At 43.7% G+C, this 25,779-nt stretch overlaps 1 protein-coding gene and 1 long non-coding RNA gene across 5 annotated transcripts in view; one reads left to right on the plus strand and one right to left on the minus strand.

Annotated features, from left to right (window-relative positions):
• Positions 1 to 15,886, minus strand: part of LOC140628301 (uncharacterized) — a 70,791-nt gene extending 54,905 nt beyond the window's left edge. For both annotated transcript variants that reach the window (XR_012026603.1, XR_012026604.1), the window contains exon 1: positions 15,761 to 15,886. This is a non-coding gene — a long non-coding RNA (uncharacterized lncRNA). The remainder of the gene's footprint in view (positions 1 to 15,760) is intronic.
• MID1 (midline 1) overlaps positions 1 to 25,779 on the plus strand; it is a 352,594-nt gene that overhangs the window by 159,970 nt on the left and 166,845 nt on the right. The window lies entirely within an intron of this gene.

The raw sequence follows: 25,779 nt of genomic DNA on the forward strand, positions 1-25,779 counted from the left end.
CCAGGGCTGCCCTAGATGAAGACTTTTAATGATCAGTGATAACAGTTGGAGAGATTTTTGCTGTGCAATTTGCAGTGGGTTTTACCTTTAGGATATAATTGGAGAACTTTATCATTTGTTGGCTCAGTGAGTAGGAAACCCTCTACCTGGAGACATTTGTGCTTCTTCTGAAAGATATGCCTTCTGTGACATATGTGCTTTGTCCCTGTCCTCATCTGTGTTCCTGTTCGTTGGTTTCTGGGAAGTAGCCATCCCTTAACACTGGAGCTACTTATAGTGATAGATGAGATGCTGGATCTGTGCACCTGACTCCATAGTAATCTATAAATTAGTTATGAGCTGGTAATAAAAAATCCTGAATGTCCCCGCTTCTCCGGGAGCCACAGACTCCAGGGATCGCCAAGCAATGAAAGATCAAACTGGACTCACCAGTGAAAACACAATTAATTATTTACACGCATCAGCATTTGACATTGGTATAATTTGAATCAGGAGAGGCTTTGTTTGCTACATTGCTACATTGATTTGTGCTCCGAACACTGGAAGTTTGGCCACGCTCTTGTTCAAGCTAAAGGGAGACTAATGGACAGTGGGTAATAAAAGGTGAACTCTGAGTGTCAGATTTTATGCCCATGTTCATGGCCTAAAGACCATAATGTTGGATGTTACAGTGATATTTTAAGGCATTTTGGAAACACAAAGATTGTGTGTGGGGCAGAGTGGAAGGGGTGGGGGGTGGAGAAGCAATTATAATTCTCTTATCTCAGGCCAGTGAAGGCAAATTCATTTAACCAGAACTGGGGAGAAGTCTCAAGGGACAACGACTTCCACGTAAAATCCCACTGGAGAAACTTCAGTGACACCAGAGAGGAGTGGCTCTAATTGATGTCTCTTGGTTACTCTGCCATCCTCTAAAATGATTCCTTGAGTGTCAACCAGCTGGTGAGTTTCATCGCAGAAATTTCTGGCTCTTTCTCACAGGCATTTTCCGCATTCATGCCACTGTGAGAGTAAGGGGTGCCTCTAATATTTAGCCTACTCAAGAGGCCGAGCAGGTTTGCTTCTTTCTGTGAACCTGGGAAAGAGAAATAATCATCTTTATTTTGTAAGTTCTCTCTACATTTCGAGGCCTTTGACAGTCTAAGAGCTGCCATTTGAATGTTGTGGATTTGGTGGGCTGCTGCTGAACAATGGAGAAATTTCATTAAGCTGAGCCAAGGCTAATTCTGAAGCAGTTCTAATACGTTTCCTAATAAGTAAAGAGGCTTGATTCCCTATCCTTCCTTTCATGCTTGAAGAAGCTCAGATTCGTTGACAAAGCAAGGCCTGTGGTTCTGGCTGCAAGCAAAGGGAGCCCTCTTCAGATGGGCAGCGTTGCCTCCCAGATGCCGAAATCACTTGCTTTCCTTAAAACTATTCAGAACTATTCAGAAGTTTTCCACTCTTTGCAAGGAGACTAGGTCATAGATATTTATGCAGAGGCCTTTTGCCAATCAGTTCAGACACCTCGATTGCTCACTATCCCAAAAGCTGACGAGTAGACGTGTTCGATCGTTAATTCCTATGTACGCGTAAAGACTCATAATTTTCTGGACCACACAGAATCCCTGTACAAGTTTTGGATCTAATCTCTGCTGTTGTACTCATTCCAAAAAAGTCAATGAAGTCTGAAGGCATTTGGCAATAGAACTAACCAATTTCCACTCTGTCCTTAGTCTACGATTAAAGTCAATGTTTCATAAATATTTGAACATGGTTATTGGAACACCCTGGTTATCTTTTTGAGTTGTGCTTTGCTATTAGATAAAGCACCATATCAGAGTATCATTCTCCCATAAAAATCTACAACGTAATGCTTAAATAGCTCTACATCAAAAGAAATCAAATTCCCCAAGTTCATTGTTCTATGGACAGTGGGCAAAGTGACTAATGCCAATGTTATAGATGAATCGAGTTATAACCCAAAATTCCCCTCATATTCTTCTTTGGTTCAGTTACTCTACAGTCAGGAAAATCACCCAGACTCTTGGACAGAGGGCAAATGGGGCCCTCTGGCAATTATCATCCTCTTTACCATCCAAGTGGCTGGTTCTGTTCATTACCACATCGTCATGCTCTTCGCCCCATTGAATTGTTGCCATCATCTTCATAGATCCAATCCCTATCCTTCAAGGCATCTGATAGGTGGATTATTGACTTTGTTTGGGTTCTCCTGGATATAGATCTTGGAACAAAACATCAAGTGCACGTAATTTATTTGGAAGAGAGGGGAGAGGGGAGGTAAGGAAACCAATAAAGAATGCTTCTTTGAGTAAGTTATCACTCTGGGCAACTGGAGCATAAGCCTATTGGGGAACGCTGGGAGCCAGTGTAAAACATACTCCTCAGAGGTGTCCCTGGGATACCAAGTGAGGAGGGAGTTGGGGTATTTATATACCAACTCTGGTCAGTCACTGGGTGAGGACTGCACAGGGTCAGAGGTTGGAGACTTTAATTCTCCCACACCCCTTGCCTGCCAGAGCAAGCGAAAGTTGGCTCCAATGCCAGAGAAAGCTCCCTGACCGAAAGATGTAGAGGCTGGCAGTTGGATGCCAGGCTACTGGGCAGAGAAATGGAAAGGCTTAAGGGAATATGAGTAGAACATTGGCCTCTCTGGTTCATACTGTTGGGAACCAGCTTCACTGTCTACCAACCCAGGAGGCAGCACACACACTCCACAAATCCCTGTGATAACCTTGTTAACCTTCTTCTATTAGGAAGTGACATAGTCTCCTCATGACTTGCCTTAAAAAAATATTACCATCTGCTTCTACGGTATATACTTTGTCATCTGGATATAAGAGCTCCTAGACATCCACCTAACCTCTCAGGCCCAGCTCCATCTCAGGTGGAGGATAAGACAGAAGAATAAGAGTGGGGGAATCTGGGCCCCAAATGGGGCAAATATCCCAGGGAGAGAGCTGGCTGTCAGCGCTGGATAGCTCTCCCATTTGCAGGAGAAAGGCTGCACAGAGAAGTGAGGAATGGTGGCAGTGGGTCCAAGGATCAGTTACCAGATGGAAAGTCACATCATGGAGTGGTTGGTGCTGAAAAGAGCCAACAGGAAGTGGCAGGTATAGATCCTGGGCAAAGGCCGTGGGAAGGGGTCCAACCTGTAGGTGGCAGGCACAGAGAGAAGGGATGAGATGGTTTGTGAGGCCAGAGCTTAGGTGGATAATGGTACCATAGGGGTTAGACGGAGAAGACTGGGATTTAAGGGCATGGTTCAAATCACACAATACATTAATGGACAGAACGCCAAGTCAATGACGTGAGCACAGGAAACCCTGCCATTTTAGGGACTTCTTTTGGTTGCAAGTGGCCAAAAAGCTATTTTATTTTAAGAGAAAAAAAATGGAAAGTTTGTGTCAGGTGTGTGTGTGTGTGTGTGTGTGTGTGTGTGTGTGGTGTATCAGTTATGTGGTGCTGCATAACAAGCCATCCTCAAACTAACTGGCTTGAAGCAACAATCATTAGCTCATGATTCTGTGGATCATCAATTAGCTGGACTCAGCCTGGTGAATCTTCTGCTGTTATCACCTGGGGTCCCTCATGTGTCTGCAGTCAGCTGGCAGGTCATCTGGAGACTGGCTGGTCTAGGAAGCATCAGCTAAGATGCTTCTCTACATGGTCCGAATGACCAATGCTCTACATGTCTCTCATCTTCCAGATGGCTAGCTTGCTAATGGAAAGGTTCCCGGCAGCAAAAGGGGGCATGCCCCATAGCACAAATGCTTTTTGAGCCTCTACTTGCTTCATGTTTCTCACTAATGTCCCATTTGGCCAACAAGGGTCATATAGCCATGCCCCAATTTGAGGAGTGGATAGATTCCCCTTTTTGATGGAATTTGGGGTCAAATTTTGCGATCTCCTAGAGGAGGGCAGCTGCAGACATGCAGAATGAGGAACACAACCATGATAGAACACCTTCTCCACTTCTCATCTTTTTTATTTTCTCTGTACCCACTTCAATCTCTTGGACCAGCTGTCTTAACAAGACAGGGGCTCTGATCACTTTCAGCTCTGGGGCTCACGTCCTCACTGCATCACAACTTGAAAGTATTCTCTTCTGTTAAGCCCAGTTAAGACAATTCTGAGAATAAAGGTGATTGGCCTGGTCTACATGCTGGGTGGTGAAGATGGATGGCTCTTTCTACACATGGATTTCCACAGATGGACACATTGCAAATCATGCTATTTCATGGCCCTTACATTAAGATAGTCCAGGGTCAGGGCGCCTGGGTGGTGGTGCAGTCGGTTAAGCACCTGACCCCTGGTTTCAGCTCAGGTCCTGATCTCAGGGTCATGAGATCAAGCGCCACATGGGCTCCATGCTCAGCACTGAATCTACTTAAGACTCTCTCTTCCTCTCCCTCTGCCCCTCCCACCGTGCCTTGCCCCTGCCCTGCCCTGTTCACACTCTCTCTCCCTCCCTCAAAATAAATAAATTAATTTTTAAAAAGATAGTTCAGGGTCTAAATTGATTATTTATTATACATCAGGGATATGTAAAAAAATGGTTTGGCAAATATTACTTCAATCTTTCCAACACTTTCTGATAGATATGCTATCATTGTTCCTATTTTGTGGAGGAAGAAATTCAGGCTCAGATTGTTCCACAACATGGAACAGGTTTTGATCCAAGCCAATTGGACTCTAAAATCAAGGCTTTGGTGCACCCAGGTGGCTCAGTCTGCTGAGCCTCTGACTTTAGGTCAGGTCATGATCTCAGGGCCATGGGATAGAGCTTTGCATCGGGCTCTCCACTCAATGGGAAGGCTGCCTATCCCTCTCCTTCTGCCTCTCCTCCTGCTCATGCACTCTCTCTCTCTCTCAAATAAATAAATAAGTAAATAACAGAATAAAATCAAGGTTTTCCCACTATGTACTGATGTCGCTCATGTCACCCCACAAATGAGAGAATCATGTTACCTTCTTAAGAGATCTTCTCTGACTTCTCCTGTAAATTATAAACCTTACATCTTGTCATTAATACTCCCAATGCCCCTGCCCGTATTCTATTTCCCCATAGGGTTTCTCTTATGAGATATTATGTAATTCACTTATTTATTGTATTTCTTGCCTGTTATCTTTTAATGGAAATACATCAAAGATGGAGGTTTTGTCTGTTTACTCCTCTGATGTATCCTAAGCATTGAGAACAGTGCCTGGTACATAGCAGGCTCTTAATAAATATTTATTGAATGAATGAATGAATGAATGAATGAGATAAGTCTTCCATAGCTGATGCTTTTATTGTTGCCTTTCGACTGCCCCCCCCCACTCTACTAGGGGGCTTTGTGGATCTTATCCATGTGTAGGAGCCCCATAAATTGTTCTTAAAGAAATAGCAGACTTTAAAAACAAAAGAAAGAACCTGCTTACCAGAAAAAGGAAAAGTAGCTAATACTATTGGACAGGAAAGTTCTTTTCATGACAAAAGTGTTTGGTCTACTGAAATTCTATTTTTAAGATAGAGGGAAGTACATGAATAAATTTATTATATAGAATAAGAAATTTCCTTTTGGTTGCTGCTATATTTATATCTATGTGTAACTGTCACTGTATTAATGTCTATATCTAGTTGCCCTAGATAAAGATTCATTTGGCCCAGCAAAATTCATCTTGCCCAGAAGTACCTCTGTTGAGGATACTTTTTCTCTTCTCAAATCTTATGTATAATACATGCTTTCTATAAATATTCATTGTCTGATTTAGAAATAATGCATAGATCTTTTTAATACTTCAGTAAATTAATTGAAGCTAAAGAATCATTCTATTAAAATATTGCTAGAATTTTCTGTTATTCAAGTAGAATGCTTGGCAGGAACAAGTTACACAACATAAATTTTTTGGAAATTTTCTTTTGCATTCCTATGAAGCAAAACCTTAAAAAGTATGGCTGGGAAATATTTTCTTTATCAACAGTGACAAAATATTTTGGCAAAACGACCTAAAATTTATCATCATTTTTTTTAACCTCCATCAACCAAATAATTAAATTTTGTTGTTTTCAAATTTAGGGGAATTTTCTGACAGTTTCCTGTTACATATTTCAATTCTTGGATTTTTCATGAGAAACGCAATGCTTTCTTGAAAAAGAAAAAGAAAGAAGAAAGAAAGAAAGAAAGAAAAATGTAGGTTTTTATTTCTGCCTTTTTAAAAATTTTTATTTTTAAGTAGTCTCTATACCTAACATGGGGCTTGAACTCACAACCTCAAGATCAAGAGTCACATGCCCCACCAACTGAGCTAGCCAGGAGCCTCTATTTCTACCTTTTTGATCAATGATGTATAAGAAATTTAATGCAAGCATAGACCTTATCTCCAATTGTTGAGAGCAAATATTTTCTGAGAAAGTGCTGTGATGATTTTTTGCATTAATAATACCTAGTGCCAACAATATTGTTTTAGAGAGGACTTTGTTTTTTTCATGAGAGTTGATTTTTAAGTCAGATGGCAGGAATCAAAGACAAGACATGGGAATTACTGAACTGATCATGCCTAAGTTAACTTAGAGTGTAAACGAGTTAGTGCCTTAATGAAGCTTAGAAGTTATTTATTATTGTACACATTTAAAGAGTATTATTTAAGGCTAGGAGAACAGCAGATACTCTGATGTACAAACTCACGGGCCAGCAGGGCTCAGGGACGACATCTCTGAGGGAAGAGTGTATAAAGCCAGAGGGACTGGTGGGCCAGGGCTGAAGCAGGCAGTGGAGAGCGGTAAAGCACTTGTGCCTTTCTCTGCAGATCTTCATTGAGCACCAACACCATGGCTAGCTCTATTCTGGATGCTGAGGCTACAAAGTCAATTAAACAAGTCGCTGTCCTTGTTTGGCTTATATTCTAATGTAAAGTCACACAATAAAGCAGTCTAAGATGTCCAAGATGTCAGAAAGTAAGAGGTGCTATGAAGACAAATGGAGCAGAGCACGGGAGTTAGGGAGCTCCAGAAAGAGAGAGGAATGAAGAGGTTGTCTGCCATAGATAGTGTTCAAGAAGAACTTTTGGAAAGAGAACAGTTGAGCAGAGATCTGAAGGAGGTGAGGGTGCAGATCGTGCTGTTATCCTTGGGGGGACAGCCCCAGGCAGAGAGAACAGCAAGTGTAAAGGCCCCAAGATGGAAACATGTGGTGTCTGTCATAGACCTCCAGGGGCTCGGAGTGGCTAGAGCAGTGTGAGTCAAGGGAGATTGGGAGAAGATGAGGTCTTGCATGGACTTTGGCTTTTACTCGGTGTGAGATGGGAGCCACTGACAAGTTTTGAGCAGAGGAGTTCAAAAGAATCACAGCTTTTAAATAGGCTGGGGAGTGGGTGCAGGATGATGCAGGGTAGACGCTGGCACACCTATTTGGAGGCTGCAGCAGGAATGCAATGAAAAGATGGCGGTGGCTTGGAGCAGAGCAGTAGGACATGATGAAAGATTGTGTGTGTGTGTGTGTGTGTGTGTGTTTTAAGTTTATCTTATTTGTTTATTTTAAGTAATCTCTACATGCAACCGGGGGCTCGAACTCATGACCCTGAGATCAAGACTCGCATGCTCTTCCATGTGAGCCAGCCAGGAGCCCCTCTGGGTATGTTTTGAAGGTGAGACTAACAGCATCTCCTGATGAATTGGGTGTTAGCCTGAGCATCTGGCTGTGTTTATGGCCAACTCTTAAATGCCTACTTGCTTTTAGGGATGGCCACATCTGTTTAAGAGGCCAGAGATGGGACAGACAGGAGCAAAGGTGTTCCAATTAGTCTAGTCACAGTATTCAAATCTAACAACATAAAATGAATAGAATATCAAGCCTTCCATCAGTAACATAAGTGCAAAAAGAAAGAAATGTCCTGGGTAAAACCAATTAGAGGGAGTACATTTATCGTGAGTTAGCAGAACCTAATGTAATGTTAATTTGCAGTAATCAATTTTACAATATTTCAAGGTGAGCTCACTATTGCAGTATCTCATTTAGTTTTCCTTCAAACTATGAGGCAGTTGGAGCTAAGAAAAACAAAAGATCACAAGGGGACATAAAACCAGATCATATGAGAACAAGTTAATTAGTTGGATGAATAGCCCAGAACCAAGAGGCATAATGGCTGTCTTCGAATATCTGTAGGGCTGTTGTGCGAAAGCAGAATTAAACTTAAGTCAACATGATCCAGAGTTAAGCTGGCTCCTTTAGGGAGAAGCTATTGCAAGAAACACTTTAGCTAAATGGAAGGACAGCTTTGCATAACAGATACTGCTAGTGCTCTACAGTACCTGTGAGCTCATCCCCACCCTTGGGACGCTGGCACACTATTTGTGCTAGCCCCTTGTTAAGGAGCTGGGACCAGCTCAGGTCCCAGGACTGTCAGGCCGATAAAATGTGGGTGGGATTGATGTACATTACTTCTAGTCCTGATCTTTAAAACCTCCTTCGAGATCTTTCATCTGCTCTCTGCTTCCATGGCTTCTGGCCAGATGCAGAGGATCCAGGGGAGAACACTGAGGCCCTAGAAGGTGGTAGGTGGATGGGGCCTGGGTGCATGAGAAGAGCCGATGAACAACAGCTCTTGTTGAATTGTTGTTGAACATCAACTCTATGTTGAATTGTGATATGAACATGAAATAAATCCTTAATGTGTCAAGCCATGGAGTTTGGGGACCTTTTGTTATACTAGCTAGATTTACTTACCCTGACCATATCTTTTAACTTATAGAACTGTCCAACTCTAGAAGGGATTACAAGGAAGGGAGTTTCCTATCCCTGGATGTGTTCAAGAACACCCACTTAGATATGAAACTCTTGAGGCAAAATCAAGCTAGAGGTAAATGACTTAGCCAAATAACCTGTACAGTGCATTTGAAAAATTTCCACTAAGGTATCACTATTAACAGAGAGGTATGACCTTTTACCCACAGGTGATGGGGTGTATAGTTTCCAGTGAACCTTCTTTGAAGTCTTTTATTTTCATAATCTTATCTGAAACATGAATGCAGTTTCTATATTCTTCTCTACAACCTATCAGTTCACTTTAGTCTGTATTTTTTTTAAGTTATAAAGTGCAAACTGTTACTGGAGGGGACTGTTTCTTTTAAATCTTCCAATAAGGTGGACCCATTAGGATAAGTGTTCAAAAATTAATATTTTCAAAGTCAAGATGTATAGAAATCAATAAATTTATGTTTAAGCCCTGTTTCAAGTGAAATACAAAATAAAAATTCATTTTTAAAAATATCTTATTTATTTATTTGACAGAGAGAGAGAGAGAGAGAAGAAAGCACAAGCAGGGGGAACAGCAGAGGGAGAGAGAGAAGCAGACTCCCTGTTGAGCAGAGAGCCCAACTCAGGGTCGATCCCAGGACCCTGAGATCATGACCTGAGCCCAAGGCATATGCTTAACCAACTGAGCCACCCAGGCCCCCCATCAAAATTCATTCTTCATTATTTTAAAATAACTCCCCATATTAAGTCAATAGTATTGTACATTGCATCGTTCACTTTTTAAAAATTACCATGCCAGCTAGGGTTCTTTGGAAAACAATAGAGACTTCTTTATCTTTTACATAACTATACAAAAATTATTTTTGTGACTTTTTTTACTTAGATGAATAAAAATTCTAACTGTTGTTGTGCTGCTTAAAAAAAGAAGTTACTATGAACATGATAGGACTCATCGAGCAAAAACTATGTTGATGTTAGCAGGCACACACATTTTGCTTCCTCACATCTCATCATGGGATCCAACCAGGAGAGGTGCGTTTCTCCTTTGGCATTTCCCCATAACCCCACACCTTCCTTTAAACCAGCCCAGGGGCACCTGACGGGTTCAGTCAGTTAAGTGTCCAACTTCTGGTTTTGGCTCAGGTCATGACCTCGAGGTCATGGGATTGAGCCCCTTGTCGGGCTCTACACTCTACATAGAGTCTGCTTCAGATTCTCTCTCCCTCCCCCTCTGCTTCTCCCCCTGCTCATGCTCTCTCTGTGTCTCTTTCTAAAATAAATAAATAAATAAAATCTTTTTTAAAACAGTTGCAGGAGAAGATAAAATATCTAGGCTGTGCTTGAGAAAAGGAGGAAAAAAATGGATGCACCTAAGGACATCACTTTAAACAGGCATTCTCTCTAGCAGATATTTAGGCAAAAATAACACCTACATAGAGGGGCTGACTTGTTCTACAAGGAGTAGCTGCTTTGCTTCCCTGGGGAGAGTTCATCCATGGATGTTGCAAACCTTATTTGGTATTTTAAAGCCATTTCCTCATCTATTTTAATATAGATTTTGAACTAGCCTTCTTGATTATTAACTTACCCTTCAGTTTTAAATGGAAAGCAGGAAATGGGAGTAAAAGGAGACTTGTAAATTTAGGTAAACTTACTAAATATTTTAATAAAATAAAACTACTCAGTGTCCACCTAGTGGCCAGTATGAAGACTTGGTCTCGAGCCTTGAAATGTAATGGTAATATGACACTGAAATAGCTGGCAGGAAGATCACGTGGGCTATGAGAGCCAGGCCACGGGGAGGATTGCATCACTTTTCCCACAGCCCAGAACTCAGTCACATGATTAAAACCTATTCACGTGGGAAACTGGGAAATAATGGCCTTCCTGGGTGTGCAGGAAGGAAAAAAATATATAACAGCATTTGGTGGCCCTATGGCATTGTCTCTGCTCTACCAGCCTTCTCATGTATAATGAAACAGCAATAATTAGTGTGTGTGAACCAGGCACTTACCATCTCAATGGAGTAGATAAATAACTTTGGATTCGGTTTTGCAGATGAGAAAATTGAAGATCCTGATAACGGGCTTTTGTCTCCCTGAATCACTCATCTTATCCTCTTGGTCTGAGACGAATTTGCTTTGTCACAATATTAAATTTGGCTTGTGGATGAGTTGGTAAACATTACAAAGTACCATGATACAACTTTTTGGATTGCATGTTTTATTTGGCTACTTTTGGTGGCTTGAACAACACAGATTCCCCCTCCCTTTTTTAATTTTTATTTTATTTATTTTTTTAAAGATTTTATTTATTTATTTATTTATTTATTTATTTATTTATTTATTTATTCATGAAAGACACACACACAGAGAGAGGCAGAGACACAGGCAGAGGGAGAAACAGGCTCCATGCTGGGAGCCCGATGTGGGACTCAATCCTGGGACTCCAGGATCACGCCCCAGGCCAAAGGCATGCACTGAACCGCTGAGCCACAGGGATCCACCCTCCCTTTTAAAAAAAATCTCAAACACATAAATTAAAACACGGTTTGTTCCAGGATTGATTAATTCCTTGGCAAAACAGCATCCTCAGGAATCCTGGTGTGTCTCAGGTCCCCACTGTGCCCTCCTGACCAAGTCAACTTACATCATTAAGTGGCTGGAAGATGGTTGCCCTAGCTCCAGGCATCACCTCCTCACTCCCTACCCACATACCCAAAGGCAGGAAGTGGAGTTCTTATTCACATATCGCTCCCTCCTTTTTTTTCCTTTAAAATTTTATTTATTTATTTATTTATTCATGAGAGACAGAGAGAGAAGAGGCAGAGACACAGGCAGAGGGAGAAGCAGGCTCCATGCAGGGAGCCCGACTCGGGACTCTATCCCGGGTCTCCAGAATCACACCCCGGGCTGCCGGTGGTGCTAAACCACTGTGCCATGGGGGCTGCCCCTCTTTTTTCCTTTTAATCAGGCATTAAAACCTTTTTTTTTTAAAGAATGCTTCTGGCCCAGTTCCCTTACTATCTCATTGGTCAAAAGCAATTTGCACACCCGTGCCTAAGCCAATCCCTGACAAAGGTCACACAATGACCCTGATTGGCTTTAACAATCCCAGTTCACCCCTTGGGGTTGAGAAGAGCATAACTCTCTGCCCTAGACCTGAGAAAGCTTGGGGGAGGGTCCTTTTAGCAAAGATGAAGGCACAATGGCCACCAGGGCATTCAACCAACAGGGTCTGTTGGACACAGCCTCACCTCTTAATAAGTATTAGAAATGAGCCATAAGATGAGAAACACTAGAGCAAGACTGTGAATCAAAGGATTTTGAAAATTACGTAATTCAACCCTTGGTAGGGTAGGGCTAAAAGTGAATCTTCTGATGGCCAGTTTGGTCTAGATCTATTCATATCGTTGTGTGGTAGTCAACAGGCCATCGATCACAATATGATGATACGCTGCACTTGCTTATTTGGGTCTGGGTTTTCACCCGATGAATTATGAACTCACTTTCCAAGGGAAAGGAGCATCTTCTCAGGCTTTGACTCTCCCGTGTCTGGCACGGTGTCGTATGCACAAGAATAGCAGACTTCACATTTGCCCAGGGTTTAACGATTGATTGCATTCAATTCTTACCATAACCCAGAGGGAGGTGAAGAAACCGCAGCAGAGGCTTACCCAGAGTTACAAGGTCCTCGAGGCTCTGTTACAATAGCATCGCTCCAAAAACATATGCTAAAATATACAGACCGAGGGAAAGCCTCGGAGGAATCTTTCTTATTGTTGCTGCTCATGTGTACATGTATGAAATCTTTAAAAACTGAGTTTATGGCAGGGGAATCTCATAGTCTTCTGCCAGAGGCGAAGTTAAAAAACAAAACAAAACAAAACCCAAGACTAGAGTAGTTAGAGCCCACGGCTGGAGATTAGTGAGGCATTTCGTTCAATACTTTTTCATAAAGATGATCGGCACGCGGTGATGGGTACAAGAAGAAAGGAAAATTCAATTTTGACAACTGGAGGAAGTCCCAAAAATGAGGAATGAAAAATGGGCTGAGTGATTTGTGGTAGTCCTGCTTTTCTCTTACGGACGTATCAGACAACCCGGACGCTCAATGATCTCACCCGGGGCCCACACTGGAATGGCAATGACCGCGTTTTCCATGGTTACCCACACAAGGGGATGGAATTGTTCTGAGTGGGCTCGCTACATGCTTTGGACACATGGAATCAGATGCATCCTTAAGCTCACAACTACCCCAAATTATAACCCATCTCTTTGTGTGGGGGACCGTGAGTATATGCCTTTTATTCTTCTGTTTCCAAGTTACCATTTGTTGCCTTTCACATTTGGGGGGTTTTACAAGAGTTTTTAGCACTCTTTTACATGGACCTTTCTAGAGGCTAATTCCCCACCTGCAGTTAGATTTAAAAGACACACACACAGCACTCTTAACAGTTTTCTGGAGATGATTTTGACCCTTTCCAACCCCGTGTGTTTCATTTTGTGGGAGTAGTATTGGGAAACGACCAAAATTGCAAGTAAAAACACCAAGTGATTCTTCTTTTCTAGAATGGTCAGCTATGCTAACTAACGAAAACATCAAAATATAAATGTGGTGGGAAAAATCCTGGGTCAGAATTGGAAGACCTAGATCTTTGCTTCTGGCTCTGCCTCCTTTGTGTGTGTGTGTATGTGTGTGTGTGTGTGTGTGTGTGTATTTAGAGATAGATTTAGAGAGGGGGAAGAGGCAGAGAGAATCTTAAGCAGGCTCCACAACCCTGAAGTCATGACCAGAGCTGAAATCAAGAGTCAGATGCTTTACTGACTGGGCCCCCCAGGCACCCTGCCTCCCCTGGCATTTAAACACAGGCCAGCCTGAGGTCGTTCACCCTGCTAAAGAGTAAGAGATCCTGGGGCCCCTGGCTGGCTCAGTCCATCGAGCATGCAACTCTCGATCTTGGGGATGTAGGTCTGAGCCCCATGTTGGATGTAGAGATTGCTTTTTAAAAAATCTTTAAAATAAAAAAGGAGTAAGAGCTCCTGTTCTACCTACCTCCCGGCGTGTCGTTGACATTGAAGGGTGGGGTGAGATGGGGCAATGCCACGGCAACAGGAAGGCTAGGTCACCTGCATACCTTACCTATCACCTCCTCTGGTTAAGACATTGCTCAAGTTGTACAAAAAAAAAGATAGCCTTCTTTTCACTTCTCCCACCCTATTCCACACTTACTTGTTCTGCAAAAGGCCCGTGGAAAACTAAACTCAGGAAATACTGCTTCTGGAGTCTCCCTCTCAAAGAATCAGAGTCTATGTAAATATTTTAAAGGCTCAGAGGAAATTCACCCCTCATAAAAAAAGAGACTGCCTACCATATCTTCCAAACTTCACTCACAAGGAATACCCACCCCCAACGCCGCCTAATGTCCTCTGGTTCTGTTCTAAAGGGAGACAGGACACATTTCTCTCGGTTTTGGCAACATGCAGAAAACGTGTTTTTCAGAACTTTTTCTCCTGACCTTTTAAAACATCTCCTGTTTTGAACAGAAATTCAGATGACAACGTCCTCCCCTTGACAGTTTCCTTAACATCAGGGAGTGGGAAGAAAGAAGAGCAGTTTCTGGGTCTTTCTCATTAGCCTATTTCTGTTTAAATTACTCTGTGTTATAGTTCTCTTCCACTCGTATTAGGTCGCCACGTGATACAGGCAAACACACCCTGGGACCGTCCCAGAACCGCATGCCCAGTGGCCTCTTGAAGTCAGGCAAAAAGCTGGAAGTAATTCTCAGTTTTCCTGGCCACTCAGCCTTTCCCAGCCTGTTCTTATTACAAGGACCACTGGACAGATCTGAACTCTGGCAGTACAGCCTTCAAAATGTAGAGCAGGGAAGGATGTAAACGTCTGATGTAGAGGAGGTGCTCCTCGTGGCCTGGATCCCCCCAGAGCATCCCGAAGACAGCCTCCTTGCAGGAAGTCCGTATGGGAGGCGGTCTCAGGGAGCAGCAGTGCAGGACCGGGAGGTGACAGGGACAGTGGGAAAGCCTGCCCAGAGGCATTGCCAAGGTGGCTTCTCCCATGGGTAACGGAGGGTCACCCCAGGGAGTGTTCAGAGGAGCTTGCCAAATGCGTCTTAGAACTTACCTTGAGGACAGGAGGCTCCTGACCCCCATCAGTCTTGGGTGACCCCCTGAGAGTCAACCCCTGGAGTTTCTGGGCTGTGCCTCCAGGAGAGCTGACATAGAGGGGTCCCAGGCCCTGTCGGGAGAGCCACTAAGCAGGAATCGAGAGTTCCTTGGTACACGCAGAGGCAAGGCAGGGCCAGTGGCACCCAAGGGAAAGTGGTCGAAGCCCGCGCAAGGCAGTCACCACGGCAGCAGTGGGAGGAAGAGGGAGCACCCTGAGGCCTTGACGTGGTGCTTAAGAGGCGTCCAGTGTGGTGCTGGGTAAACCCTGGCGCTCTAGCACATGAAGCCCATCCCCTCGCTGCCTCCCTGAGGATTTTGAGACCCTGAGAAGTTACTCAGATTGTCCCCGGGCACAGAGCTTGCTGGTGACAGCGAGAATGGGAGGCTCTCCTGACCGCCTGCCTGTTCACTGGGGCTTTTAGTCACAGGGTGTCGTCTCACCCTCATCCCCACTGTGGTCCAAGAGCATGAGAGCAGGGGGCCATGCAGTTGTATCCACAGCCTTTGGGCAGAAGGTCTAAAGAGACATCCAGCTTCAATAAGAGTAGTAGCAACAGGGAAGCTAAGGCCGATAGAATAGGATGGATTATTCACTGCGTGATGGGAATTAGGAGGCAAGAGAGGCTTCTCGGGAACCGGGGCTTTGGAGCCCTGCTGTCTCCACCAGCCACCTGCGCGCCTCCCACTTTCCGAGTTCGGAAGGGAGTAACAACGTTTTTGTGTCACGCTTGCAAATTGGGCTTTGTGACTGTCATGGGAACTTTGGACCCTGTTCCGGAGCTAAGAATAGCTGAGCTACTAATTAGGTTACTTGACGAAGACTGAAAAGGGACTCACCAGGTCCAGAGAACTCGCAATGGGCCCTCCTGGCCGGACCGAGGTTGGCTCGAACTCAGGCTCTGGTGCTGCCATCGGCACGTTGACCACCCCTTGCTTTCTCCTGTGGAAAGTACTAGGATGGACTAGAGACCTCTAAACTTAAATAGTTAAGTATTGGAATTTATCGATTTCTAAATTCAAATATTTGAGTATCGGCATACAAATATTTGAGTATTGGCATAATTGAACGTACAACTGTTCAGATACTCAAACATATGAGTAATGACAAAGAAATGGCATGGACGGGGCACCTGGGTGGCTCAGTGGTTGAGCGTCTCCCTTCAGCTCAGGTCGTGATCCCGGGGTCCTGAGATCGAGTCCCACATCAGGCTCCCCGAGGGGAGCCTGCTTCTCCCTCTGCCTGTGTCTCTGCCTCTTTCTGTGTGTCTCTCATGAATAAATAAATAAAATATTTTAGAAAGAGAGAAAGAAAGAAAGAAAGAAAGAAAGAAAGAAAGAAAGAAAGAAAGAAAGAAGGAAGGAAAGAAAGAAAGAAAGAAAGAAAGAAAGAAAGAAAGAAAGGAAAGGAAAGGAAAGAAAGAACATGGAGGAAAGAAATAAAGATCAGATTTGGAGTGGGCCAAAGACGCAAGGGAAGGTGAAAACAGCGAGTGAGCCCAGAGTAAGAATAAAGGAAGGTTCTCCTACTGACATTTAAGCACCACATTTTTCCCTTAAGAGTTGGTTCTTTTGTTACTCAGACTAGGCATCGGTGTTCCTTTACCAGTGCACTTTGAGGGGCACCATTTTAAGGAGCTAATGTGGTAAGGTGCATAGTTAAGCGCCTGGTACGCAACAAGCAACAGTGGATGATTGATCGTGTGTCAGTCATCCCTCCTTCTACAAGAGAACTTCGTCCATCCTTTCCTACTTCCCCTCAGTGTATTTACCCATTATCCTTCGTACTTTTTAAGAAAAGAAAATTTTGATTTCAGAACCTTTTGAGACTTGCAAAGAAGTTGCGAAGATAGTACAGAGGGTTCCCGCATCCCCTCCACTCAGCTTTCCCTAATGTTAACGCCTTACATTACCACGGCAAATTCAAATTCGTCAGGACTAAGACATTAACGTTGGCACGTTACTATTAATTCCTTGCACATTTTTTAAAGTCACCTCTACGTCCAATGTGGAGCTTGAACTCATGACCCCGAGATCAAGATCATGCTCTACCAACCGAGCCGGCCTGGCACCCCGAGAAGATCTCTTTTTGAACAACACATTCTAGCCTGCTGTGTAAATGTGATGTGCTCAGAAACACGAGGCTGCAGATGCCAGCACTCTTTTGGACATGACGCTTGACTCAGGTGACATTGTAAGATTCAGACCTTTCAAAAGGGGCCTTTAGAAACATCCCAGATGAGATGGCTCAATGGGGAGCCTACCAGATGGAATTTACGGGCCTCTGTCCTAAACAGATGTTTTCCAGCTGGAAAAGCTGTGACAAGAAAATGCATCCAAATGCTTCTAATGGACAGAGCCCTGCGCATACATACACACACACAGTCACACACACACACACACACACTCATACACAGAGCTTTTTAAGAACTGGAAATATTTAGATTGCGTAAAAATACCCATCGCTTAAAAGTTAAAATTAATTTCAGGTGTCAGTCACCACTGGCCCATCGTTTATTGGAGATCCTTGGAACGTTGGAGATAATTTTGTATTCCACACTGTTTCGTGTCCAAGTGTAAGGAAACCTATACCTGTTGTCTGAATCACCCAATTTGTGAGTCTCCAAACTTGACATAATCTGAGATAGTTTTTTAAAAAAAGGTTTTATTTATTCATGAGAGACACAGAAAGAGAAGCAGAAACACAGGCAGAGGGAGAAGCAGGCTCCCTGAGGGGAGCCCGTTGTGGGACTTGATCCCAGGCCCCCTGGCTCACGCCCTGAGCCAAAGGCAGACGCCCAACCACTGAACTACCCATGTGCCCCTGAGAAAGTCTTTGAGATGAATGAATTAATTTCAGTTCCCACCAAGTCAGTTCTGGGCGCTTGGCTTAAAGTTGTTTAAATAGTAACTTCCATTTGCACAAAATCTTAACACCAGGAAGGTGGCCTCTGACTTCTTGAGCTTTTGACATTCAGCCACCAGAGGCTGCTCTGAGACCATTATCTTGCTTTCACTCTGGGTCCAAACCCCAATGGAGGAACCTGTAAGGACGGATTGGCTTCCATTGCTTTGAATTGTCCAAGCTCAATGCAGTTCCCTGGTGGTCTGCAGTTGGAGTACATGATTAATTATAGCAAAGAGGAGGCACTGAAGGAAGACAAAGCTACCCATTACTGTTGTGCCTTCCTCTCTGTTTTCAAACTCTTAATCTTCTTCAATTTCTTTTAAGTAAAAGAGAGTTGGCTAAGATTTTCCTACTGGCATTTGCTAATTTTTCGGGTTTTTTTCTCTGTTAACTGTATTTTCAAACAGGATTCCTGAATGTTTCTTTGAAAAAAACCTTTATTCCACAATACTTACTTCCACATGGTTTCTACTCTTCCACATTTTACCAGCATTTTATAGTGCTTTCATGCTGTTCTGTTTTTTTTTTAAATCTTTGTCTTTCTCCTTTAAGTCTTTGTCTTTATCTAACAAAACAAACCAAAAATTAAGTGAAGGAGTATCTGTAGTTAAATAAGAAGGATTAAAAATAGTTTCAGTGCCTGTGATACATTTTGTATTTAATCTTACACAACTAAGCACTGATTTAAATTGTTGATGGAAGAGTGAAACTAGTTTCTTCATGTGCAATCGTTTTCCGTCTTTTTGAGCAAAGGCAGGATTGTGGCAGACCGTGATCAACCCATGGAGAACAACTGGTTTTATGTTTTTGTTACATATGTCACCCTAATTAGTGTACTTCCATGAGAATAAGTTACTACATAAAGAGGCAAAGTTGAAAAAAAAAAAAAATAAAGAGGCAAAGTTGTAAAGCCATGGAAAAATACCAAATTAATAGTTTTGCGGCGGGCAAAGTCATCAATGCATTTCAACGTGGCAATTCTTTAATTCCAGGCTTTAAGAAATGTTTTCTTTGCAAAATCCCATGTCTGGTCGAAAAAGGTACAATTTAAATATGCGTTTTCTTAAATGTGCTTCATTTTCTCTAGATCACAGGAAAAAAATCAATTGAACTTGAAGGAAAATGGATACTTATTGTATTAATTTCTATTCGTCATTCGGGATGAACATTTCAAGATTTCTTTTGCTCTGAAAAGAAATTCTTGAGATGCCATGAAACATTCCAAAATGTTTGGTGCCATTGTAGTCATAGAGTGGAGCAATCATTAGGAGCATGGGGAATGTTTTCGGGAATGATGTTTGAAATGATTTCACCCAAGTGTAATCATAAAGGTGGTGACCCGTACCTAATGAACTCATGGCTAGCGTGAGATATCAAGTGGCTTCTATTTTCAGGTAGAATTACAGCAGCCATAACATGTGTATGGGAGTGTACTGTGCTCACTGCTTCGACGAAGGTGGAATGCCAATGAAAATGCTACATTCCTTCTGTGGCCGGTTCCATTTTTAACTTGCCCCTACTCGGGAGAGAACCAGAAGTCATTTGCCCATGAGTAATACCTTATTACACCATTGTGATTTAATATGGCATATTTTTCTCTCGATTTGCATGCCTGACAATCGACTTCCTCACTGTCGCGTTCAGGCTGAGCCACAGAAGAAAAATAGAGCCACTGAAGTAGCATTAGGTCAGCTTTGTGGGATGCATTAGCGGCCTGTCTGAACAAAGCCGAGGGACTTAGGCACAGAAAGTCATCACGTGGCCCTGGGCCCTGGGAGCCTTGCAAACGCATCGCATGACTCATTATTAAACATGCCGAGAACAGACAAATTCCAGGCGGGTGAAGCATCCACTGATTCACCTGCAGTTAGTTAGGTGGGCCCGGTGATATTTGTCTTGCTTGCTCTTCCTTAAGGAACTCCCACACCATTTCCAACTGCTCCTGAACACCACATGCCAAACACACAGAACAACTGTATTAAGCTAAAATTGTTAGCATTAAAGACAGGCACTTAAATTAGTATAACCCTCAGGCCAGGTATACTTCACTAAATTGCACAGGCTTTCAAATACCGGCATTCAATTAAAAAAAAAAATGTATCCATGGCAACCTTCTGTCAAGGGAATAGTTACCTGAAAGGATACACATCTTTTCAAAGAAACAGGGAGAAATAAGACCAAGTTAGTTACCTGTGGATGGTATTACTTGGGTTTAAATTTAATTAGGGGCACGATTCAGGAGGAGAAGGGGCTTTTAAGAAAGTTTTACCACTTGCGTGCTTATTTCCAGTAGAATGTGTTTTCATGTCTTCTTTATCACCAAAGGATTCTTATGTATCAGGCTTTCATTAAAATACCATGAAATAACTATTCAAAAGAAAAGACCATGAAATAACTCTTTGGATTTCAGAGATTTAAGAATAAATAGCGGCCCCTCTCTTCACCCTGCCCATGGCATGCCTGCCATTTGTCAGAAAGACCCTTCAGTTAGCATGCACGGTGGCCGTGTCCCGGGGTCTTTGCTGCAGAGGGATCTTTGGTGGTCATTTCATGCGTATTTGCTACCAGAAAGGATACAGGCTCGGGTAAAAGCCCACAGTGTTTCTATTAGGTCTTAGGTCTCCTAAGCCATCTTCTTTCTGAGAGGCTCTTTCTGATGGAGTGGCCTTTTGTGTGGTCGTGTTCTATGGCAGGCTGCAGGCACAGACCAGGAGTTGGGGTTCCGGTGATATCTGTTGAGGAATTGAGGTAAGGTAAAGGATGACTTTAGAACTGAAAAGGAAAAAAAAAAAGAACTGAAGAGGCTGCAAACCTCAGCTTCTCCCATCTTTTGGGTCAGGAGTGTCAGCAAGGGAAAACTTTTCCTCTACTCTCTTAGGTTTTGTCACTGAGGTCTGCGAATTAAACTAACCAGAGTCAGTCAAAAGGCCCATAGTTTTTTCATATGTGTGTGCAGGAGAGTTCACAGATAAGGAGCAAAACCTAAGAAGCAGTGAGACTCGAGGGCTTCTTTCTTCACAAAGAAAAGAGGGTTTGGGCTTCAAGGAATGATAAAATGTGGGAACATGTGAGGAGATATATCAACTCCCAGACGGGAAGGACTATATCAGTATGGTCTGTTTATGCAAACTTATTTTGGTGTTGACACCCCATCTTCAATGAGAAGGATCACTCTTCTTCTCTCCCCTGTAGGGGGGAGCACCTTCCCCAAAGGGAAATTGGTGCCCTGGTTTTAGGCCGATAACAGGGCAGAGAATTCTTCCTGCATCTATTGGTTCTCAGTTGTCTCTTTTTCTTAAGATTTTATTTTTAAGCAATCTCTACACCCAGTGTGGGGCTTGAACTGACAACCCCCAGATCAAGAGTTGCACGCTCCACCAACTGGGCCAGCCAGGAGCCCCAGTTCTCAGCTGCCTTTAGCTCAAAATAATTCCAATGCCAAAGTGGCATATTTGAGGGGCGGGGGGCATGTTTTGATCTGCTTCAGGAGGTAAACACATCAAGCTTGAGTATTAGCCACCGTCGGCGGTCCGGGCTGGCTTCACAGGCAAGCATGCAATCACACCAGGCCTTGGCTTGGTTTAATGAATGGGTGTGACAGCCTTCCAATAAAACTTTATTTATGGACCTTGGAATTGGAATTTCATATACTTTTTCCCATGACTTGCAATAGAATTCTTTTGATTATTTTTTCAGCCATTTGAAAATGTTAAGAACCATTCTCCACCGACCATACAATAACAGGTGGTGGGTGGGATTTGGCCCAAGGGCCGGAGTTTGTGGACCTCTGATCCAGAGAAGAGGTTCCCAAATCAGTGGCTCAGCCCCACCTGGGAACTTGTCAGAAATGCAGATATCCAGGCCTCACTCCAGAGACTCTGGGGTGGGGCGGGTAATTGTGTTTTAACAAGCCCTCCAGGGGATTGTGATGCATGCTAACATTTGAGAACCTCCAATCTAGACCAACCTATAGCTCTCAACCTTGGGCTGCTCAATCTAATTCCCCAGGGGAGCTTTCAAAAAAATCTCCCCACCCAGGCCCAACCCACATCAGTTAAATCAGAGTCTCTGGGACTGGGACCCTCTCACCAGTATCTCTTTCAGGTGATTTGAACGGGCAGACAAGTCAACTGATGCTTTCTTTGTGCAAATAAGGACACTGAAGCTCAGAGAGTAAGTGACTTGTCGGAGATAGACAGCAAGAAGAAATAGGCGTGGCATAGTCCACTTAAATTTTTCTGGATGTGAGAGTGTTACGATAGCATGTTCAGTTACAGAATGTGTCCGCCAGAAGCTTCTGGGGTCATGTTATCTTTTATTCTTAGCACTGATTAATTTTAAGACACATCTGGAAAGTTGCCCTAAATGAACACTAGTTTTAGGAACTCATTAGGCCAGAGGATGTGACTGTAATTGGGAGAAATAAGGTGCAGAGGTTCAGGACCGTCCCATCTGCAAGCACTTTGGGGTTGGGGTGAGACTTCCACAATTCAGATTTAGGGCCAAGTGAGAGCAACCGAGTATCACTGCCTACCCTGGAACTACTTACCAGTATATCTGAGCAATTGGTTCGTGTTCCGTATGTGGAACACATGTAAGTAAGTCACAGTCTTAAATGTCACTAATGACAGTGAGAAACCAACGTTTGCACACTTGTAATGGGTTTTCTGACTCTTCAGGACTCCTGTGCCTTGGGCGCTTTTGTTTTGTTTTTCTTATTTTAAGTAGGCTCCAGGCCCAACGTGGTGCTTGAACTCAAAACCCTGAGATCAAGAGTCGCATGCTCCTCCGACTGAGCCAGCCAGGTGCCCCTGGGTATTTTTAAAGGGGAACTTTCGAAGAATGAATGCCTTGTTCTGATTTTCTTTTCTTTTCTTTTCTTTTAAAAGATTTTATTTATTTATTCATGAGAGACAGAGAGAGAGAGAGAGAGGCAGAGACACAGGCAGAGGGGGAAACAGGCTCCATGCAGGGAGCCTGACGACGTGGGACTGGATCCCGGGTCTCCAGGACCGCGCCCTGGGCCAAAGGCAGGTGGTAAACCGCTGAGCCAGCCAGGCACCCCTAGTTCTGATTTTCTAAGCAAAGTTTCACCATATCTATGCATTCCACAGAAGGAGGAACACAGGCTGTGTACCCAAAATAGAGCTGGAGGAAGTGAGGCACAGATGGAAACTGAGTCACACAATGAATACAAGTAGAGTTTTACAAACATATGAGTGACCATTGGGCATTTTATCATTTTAGTAGTTACCTCATCATAACACAAGCTATAGTTTTGAGTTTACTCTGCACTGCGTTCTCATAGTTCTGTAGGTAAGAGCATGTTTTCAGGGGCCAGTCAGCCTGAATGTGTAAGCCAAGATCGGTGGGCTCCTAGCTTTATGACCTCAGTGGGTCACTTTGCCTCTCTGTACCTCAGTTTTTACTCCTGAGAAATGGAGATAATACTAGTACCCATTCACGTTGGCGGGGGGGAGGAGAATTTAACATGCTCATAAGCATCTGGCATTTAGTAGGCACTCAGTAAATGTTAAATAGTATTATTTTTACACAAGCTGCTTTATTCAAATCATAATAGCGTTGAGGGAGAATAAGCAGATGGGCCGTATTCACACAGTTATTAAGTGACAAAGTTGATATTTGGACTGAGGCTGTTTTTGGAATCGGTGCTCCCAGCCACATTGCTCTACTGCATTGATTAGGAATAATAAATCATGTATTTATGGGCAATGTTTTCTTCCTTGTGTAGTATAAACTTTTTGGCTTGGTTTGCATATCCCTGGACCTTCTTTTCATCTGGATGATTTTACAAAGCCTTCAGACTCCTCCTCCCACAGGAGACTGAAGTAGGGAAAGGGCCCCTCCTCCGAAGAGCTTCCCTGCTGTTGACCCCATGTCAGTAAATGGTGACTCCATTTCTCCAGCTGTTCCAGAAGAGAACTTGGAAGTCACCCTAGTATCTACTCTTTAACACATCCACTCTGTCAGCAAATCCCATCGGCTCGGCCGTCTCGATGCATCCAACATCTACCCAAGCCTCCCTATCTCCACTGCCATGCCTGCCCCAGTCTACCACCATCTCTGACCTGGTTGACTTAGTTGACCAAAAAAGCATCCTCGGCAACCTTCCTTCTGCCCAATAGAGCCCAGCAGTCACCCTGAACTCTAGAAAGTCGATTGGCTGTTGTCACTCATCAGCGCCAGTGCCTCAGAGTCTCCCCTGCCTTGCTCTGAAGAAAACCCAGAACTCTTCTGGTGATCTACTAGACCCTACGTGACCCACAAAAGCTACCCCCTTCAACACACACACATGCACACAGGAACTTGCGTGCTCTTGAACATTCTTGAAGCTCAGCTCCTACCACTGTCACCCTTGCTCACTCTGCTCCAACTGTGACAGGCTCCTTGAGTGAAGTTTGCCCTGGCCTTAGAGTATCTGCAATTATTGCTCCCTTGGCTTGGATGACTCTGTCTCACCCATCACCGTGGCCCAAAGTCTTGCTTCCTCACTTCCTTAAAACTCTGCTGAAATGTCATCCTATAAAATATTAACTTCCCTACCCCACCGTACCCCAGGACCCCCTTCTCCCTGACCAGAACTTCTATCACCATCAGACCCGCTCTGTAGTTCTTTGTTGCTTTGTCTCTGTCACTCCACTAGAAGGGATACTGAGGAGGGCAGCCCTCGGCCTGTTTGTATCTGTCTGACTCCCTCTCCAGCACCTGAAACAATGCCTGCCATGTAGTAAACACTCAATAAATACTTGCTGAGTGAATGATGGACCATTCGGGCACCAGGAAAGTATGCCGTCACATCTTTGTCAGCATGAGGTGAAGGCATGAGAGTCTTCAGCAGAGGACTACTTTCTTGTAGTCCTACTTTCTTGTAGAAGTCCTTGTCTTTACACTTGAATTCATAGGGATTTACAGCTATCTATATGTTGCTGAGGAAATCAGTGGCTAAATCACCGATGCACCAGCTAATTTTGAACAAGGAAAAGCCCTCCACAGGCTGCATGCATTCCTAACTGTGGAAATGAATCGCAGAAACATATTCCAGTGGGAAAGCCTTTGAGAAATTCTGAATGGAGAAGGAAAACCTCATTTACAGTCTTAGAAAAATTCACATCCTGCCCCACATAGCACAAGAGTGACACCTCTTTCCATGAGGAATGCCCCATCAATAGGCATATGTGTGTTTTCCCGCCATCTACAAATGATTTAATGAACACAGCCCAAATTTGGAGAGCCACTATAGGAAAATAAAAGTCACTAAAGTGCTTCAGTGTGTTTTCAAAGATAATGGTAAACTCCTGATTTACCTTGTAGGTGCAGTGTGAGATACTTTGGGAGGTGGATTGAGGTTGGCGATTTCAGAACCAAATGGAAATCCGGGTGGGGAATCCCAAATAGTCCTGTATAAGGCACGGGGGATGAGGGAGCGTTGTGGCTACTGACGCACGGGCATGCTGGGTTTTGATGCCTCTTTCCAAAGAAGAGCTGCATCTGGAACGGGGTGGAGGGCAGCGCCATGTACTGGAAAGAACATGAGATTTGGAGTCAGAGAGACGGGTTCCAGTTTCTCATATACACACCAGCAACTTAGCTCCTTCTTCGAGAGGGCCTGACACATAACTGGTCCACAGAGATCTGGGATTCCTTTCATTTCCTCTCGTTCCTCTCAGCACCAATACCTCCTGGCGGGCTTTATTGTATTTAATAGCACATCTCTCTAGGCCAGGCATCCACTTCTTTTTCTTTTTCTTTTTTAAAGATTTTATTGATTTATTTGGCAGAGAGAGCGAGTGAGCACAAGCAGGGGGAGCTGCAGGCAGAGGGGGAGGTAGAAGCAGGCTCCCCGCTGAGCAGGGAGCCTGACTCTGGGGCTCAATCCCAGGACCCTGACATCGTGACCTGAGCCGAAGGCAGATGCTTAACCGACTGAGCC

The sequence above is a fragment of the Canis lupus genome, chromosome X (assembly GCF_048164855.1).
Source record: "Canis lupus baileyi chromosome X, mCanLup2.hap1, whole genome shotgun sequence".
Taxonomy (NCBI): Eukaryota; Metazoa; Chordata; class Mammalia; order Carnivora; family Canidae; genus Canis; species Canis lupus.